The 5,382-nt window shown below is 39.5% G+C and overlaps 1 pseudogene; it reads left to right on the top strand.

Moving 5' to 3' along the window:
• The first annotated feature begins 2,782 nt into the window (after positions 1 to 2,782).
• Positions 2,783 to 4,102, top strand: LOC123066749 (disease resistance protein RPS2-like; annotated as a pseudogene).
• The last annotated feature ends 1,280 nt before the right edge of the window (positions 4,103 to 5,382 follow it).

Here is a 5,382-nt window from a genome sequence, read left to right on the forward strand (position 1 = left end):
ACCGTTTTCTGGAACTGCTGCTAGGGGCGAACTGCGCTGGGGGGGGGGGGGGGTGGTCTCGAACTCGTGACCTGCCGCATGCGTGCCATCCCGCTTACCATTTTGATTGAAGTGGTTTTTGTGAACACGTATGCTTTTTTGATCGGTTCTGGCTTTATTTCTTTTTTGTTATTTCCATTGTCGTTTTACTAGTAAAAGAGCCCGTGCATTGTAACAAAAGGAAAAAACTCCACACCCATAACCCCATAACCACGACTTAACCCCATAACCACGACTTAAGACCTCAACATGTCCACATCCTTTATTTCAACATGGTATTTTATTTTGTTGCCACTTATCCTCCTTTACACCCTCGCCGATGGTGAACTCAGTGCCCACAAGACAACAACATGTTTTAATGAGGTAAATCCTAAGGTCTATCTCTCTCTCTCTCTCTCTCTCTCTCTCTCTCTCTCTCTCTCTCTCTCTCTCTCTCTCTCTCTCTCTCCAACCATAAGATTAGCAATCTGCTTTCTTATGTGAGCTTTTGCCGATCGGCGTCGGTACGAAAGAAAGACGGACCGTGCGTTGTTGATTAAGGTTGCACCATAATAGCATATAAAATGTTTAACAAGCAGAATAACATCATATTCAAATTATACACATTTTTGTAATCAAGTTTCATATATAACATGTTAAAATTGGAGTTAAGATTTAAAAGATATTATTATTATTTTTAAATCATTTGATATGGACTGCGGGTTAATTAGCAGAAACAACATTGAATTTTCTACAAAAGTGAAACATCATTTAAAACTGGACTACTGGTTGATTACCATGAACCGAAGGGCGATTTCAGCATAAAAGATAACATTTTCTCTGTCTCACTTAAAATCGGATAGTGGGTTGATTAGCAGAAACATCAACGAGTTTTCTACAAAATGCGCACGGATGGGCATAAACAATCCTCCATTTATTAATAGGTATATATTTGTCTTATTTGATTTTTTGTACAAATTTAAGGAAAAATGAAAATTTGTAAAAACGTCCAACTTTTGAAAATATTCATGTATTAATATAATCAAATATTTCTAAATTTTATCAGATTTTTAAAAATATTCAGGTTTAAAAAATGTTCAAAACTTCTGAAATTCTGGTAATTTTAAAAGTATTCAAAACTTATTTTATTTCTGTAAAATGTTCACTTCTTAAAATAAATATGGTTTTCATCCTTTTTTAAAATGAATAAAAACTACCTATATTAGGAAAACAATCCAAGTAGCAAAATAGGATAAAATATGTTTTTTTCGAGAGTGACTAAACGCTTCCCAGGCTCATCTGCTCCTGCGCAGGAACAATAAAATAAAAGGAAATATTAGAAAAATGCAAAAAATTGAATTTTTTACATGGAAGATGTTTTAGTGCGTGAAGTTCGTGCCAAATTTCAGCTCATTTGGATATCCGAGCAGCTCACTGCAGAAAAAAATTACAAAATTGGGGTCCGTGAAAAAGTTTACTGTTCGTGACCGATTTCTTTTTTTTCTGATAGTTGCTCCGATGTCCAAATACGCTGAAATTTGGCATGGACTTCATGCACTAAAATATATCCCACGGAGAAATAGAATTTTGTTGAATTTGTCTAGTATTTTTTTAAATTTTTCTGTTCACCCATATCAAATGAGCTCTGGACCCAAAATAACGGACATTTGGTTTCTTTCCTTTATTAATTACAAGCAGACGGTCGCTCGCTGATCACTATTAATCTGCGTTTTTTAATCTGAACACACTCCACTCTATTGATCATTAAACAAATTCATGGGAATAGCACTTAGGTCTCGAGTATTAAGGAGCCACACATGGTGTCCCAAAGAAAGCCTAAAGCGTGTTTAGCTAGGCTATCTCAATATTTGTTTTTCTTCCTTCGAAGATGAAGGAACATGAGGTATCTGTGTAGATGTAAGGTTGATCTCCTTAATGATACTAGCATGCATACCCTGTGCTTCTTAGAATGTCATTCGCCACATCGTTGCAATCGAAGGCAACTTGTACATTTGTTAAATAAAGGTCTAGGGCAAAAGCTAGCGCTTCCCGGCATGCCAACGCCTCCAAGGTAGAGGGACTGGTGACATCAGAGCACTTAATCGCTGAAGCACCCAGATACTTGCAAGTGGAGTCTCTGCCAACAGCACTAAAGGACCCTTCAGACGATTCACGAGCCACAACACCATCCACTCTAATTTTAGCTACTCCATCAGCCGGCGGAATCCATCTTTGGCATTGAATAGGAGCTACATGAGGCTGTCCCAACTGTTTCTTCGGTTTACTGAACTCAATTTCTATTATATACCTTTTGATAAAACCGCCCATGACCAAAGGCCCCTGAAATATTTGCTCATGTAGAGCCTTTCTGCATGTGTGCCAAATTGTCCAAAGTGTCACAAGTTGCTTGGTGAAATCTGCACGTCGTAAATCCTTCATGAGAGAAAATATACATCGCTTCGCATCAGGTTCTCTGTTCTGCATCATTATTTCCACCAAGTCTTCATCCTGAAACGTCCCCAAACGCAACGTGCCATGTAACACTTAATCAAAGAGTGTCGCCAAGAATCCGGTGTCCCAAATAGTCCGCACACTGCTTGAGTCGCCATGTTTCGGCGGTGTAACAAATTTGCCGTAGGCAGGGCTTGCTGAGCTAGCCTCCAGAGAAAGATTTTTATGTTGAAAGGGACATCAGTTTTCCACATATTTGTCGATGATTTCATCTCACCATCAGCATTAGAGTTGTCAGCGCGTCCTTCCAACCATGTGCAATCATATCACTCAATTCCCTCAGGCCATGAGCTGTCCGAACCTGCAATTTCTGTCACTACAGCAGAACTTTCAGCTGAAGGTGATACAACCATCTTTTCTAAATAGCATATCATCCGTGACCTATTTGGATTTGTCTTGGGTTCCCATCAAGGATCTTCCAGAAGAAATTGGCAGACTGACTGAATTGCAGTGTCTCAAACTGAAGCAAACACACATTAAACTATTGCCTGTAGCTATTGGGCAATTAAGAAAGTTGAGGTTCTTGGACTTGAGCTATATGGATTTCTTGGAGAAGATACCCTGTGGTGTTCTTACAAATTTGTCAATGCTACAAGTCTTAAACCTATATGGCAGCAGTTATGCCGGACGCGAATCAGATTTTGATTCAGAGAACCACATGGGTTATGATGAGTTTAGAATCGAAGAGTTATCAGGATTAACTAGAGAACTAAAAGTTCTAGGAATAACAACAAAGAAAATGAGTAACCTGCAGAGGCTTTTTGGAATACCTGGAATCCGATTGAGATGCCTTGGTTTATATGAATTGAATGGAGAGAGGTCTCTTACTCTTAATTTACCAGAAAGTATCGTTGTTCTGAATGTAATGGGCAGTTCTGATTTGAAGGATTTATGCATTGTTAACAAGCCACGAAGTTATGAAGAGTTGACAAGATTAGTATGGGACATTTTCAGAACCTTTTCAAAAAAAAAATTTCAGAACCTTCGTGAGCTTACTGTGGGGAGAACTTATCAACTGGTAGACGACATGTCCTTCATTTTAAAACTACCATATCTCAACCATTTAAATGTGTCTTGGTGCGATAAAATGAAGCATCTAGTTGATCTAGAGAATGTTATTAACATGGAAGAAAGATACGAAATACCTATTCAGGGATTTCGTCAACTAAGAATTTTGCAGTTAAATTCGCTGTGAAGCTTGGGCGGATTATGTAATCCCAAATTGGATTTGCCTTCTTTGGAATACATTGATGTGTTTGCCTGCCCGAAGATGAAGAAACTACCTTTTGAGCAAATGGGTAAACTGAAGAGGATCAGAGGGGAGCAAACATGGTGGGATAATCTCGAGTGGGACGACGAAAGCAGTTCCTTGTCACTGTTGCCGTTTTTTAAATCATCAGAAATTTGCTCGGCATCCTTTAGGCCAGAGTTAGATACTACAGTGATATCCTCGTCCCCGAAAGCTTTCTTCACCAAGAGGCAGCCCATATTGAATTCATCAATATGATTCACATCATATCCGCAATCATTTTTTGAAACAGAGGAGTTTGATGGGCACATGCCGATGGAATAGTTTCACCAATATTGTCTATCAGTACTTCTCCAGAACAACACATTGCCTTTCAATAGCTGCTCAAGGTATGCCACTTTTATACTACAGCATAGGTCGATCAATTTTTTCAATATTAGCCATATGCAGTCACGCTGCTCTGTTCTATTATCTTCTGACTCTAGTTTCATGATCTTGTTTGTTTTTGTTTGACTGGTTCTACGAAATGCAAGGTGTGCCTTTTGAGTAAAGCGTACCGTTAGTCGCTGAAGTGTTGGTCTAGACGATATGTTGTTTAATACGAGTCTTCTAAATAAAATAGAATCCGTGGACCAAGTCCGGTGTGTGTTTGATCTTGTTCTAGTTTTTGGTCTTTATCCCTTTCACTCGAAGTCTTGTTACTTGTTAGGCATCTGAAGCTACATGTGCTTTTGCATGACTATTGTGAGTTGTGAATACTGGTTAGATGGAGCTCTGGCTGGTTTTTGCTAGAAGTGAATAGATCATATGCATTACTTTTCATCATCTGAGGACTGGTGGTGGTTGTTTTTGAGTTCTTTTCCTGTGATTTAGGTGTCAACTTTTTCTCTATTGCCAAGTTTTGGCCTGCTTATAGTTATAACAACCATACTACATTAAATTCTGTTTGTGCCTGTGTGTTATGGAGCATGTGGAAACACAGAAATTCTCATGTCTTTGATGATACTTACTGGATTGACATGAAGCAGATATGGTGGCTAGTCCTTGGGACAATGAGAAAATGGGAAATCCTCTTCAAGGAAGATGCTCTGTTAAAAGTGGAGGAATTCTGTCAAAGAGTGTCTTGTGTACTCAAGACCCCTTTCCAGATTACTGTGCGGCGAAAGCTGTTAACAGAAACACTGAGGGTGTTTTCAGTCAAAGTGCTGCTCACCAAACTGAATCTGGGAGGAACTCCTGTTGACAATAGCGCATTGCTGGCTCCTACCTCACCTCCAAGAAGCCCAGGGAAGTGGTTCATCAAGCATTCGATACCCAGCTCAGTCACGGCGCTAGAGCTGCCTTGCTCTCTGGTCCAGCCGAAGAAGAAACTCAGAAAGGTAGACTACAGAATGTGCATTGTTCCTGGCTGCCTGAGTAGCATCCTCTACATGTCTCCCTAAACTGCTCTGTTTTCGAGTAGTTGCTGCATCTGTAATAAAGTTAGATGGATTGTGACTTTGACATTTCCTTGGTTTGTAGTTTTTGCTGGACATGCTCTGCATGATGCATCGTTTGCCCTCCTGGTAGTCTAAAAATCGTTACCGAAATGTAAGGTGAGCATT

Source organism: Triticum aestivum, chromosome 3B, assembly GCF_018294505.1.
Source record: "Triticum aestivum cultivar Chinese Spring chromosome 3B, IWGSC CS RefSeq v2.1, whole genome shotgun sequence".
In the NCBI taxonomy this organism is placed as follows: domain Eukaryota; kingdom Viridiplantae; phylum Streptophyta; class Magnoliopsida; order Poales; family Poaceae; genus Triticum; species Triticum aestivum.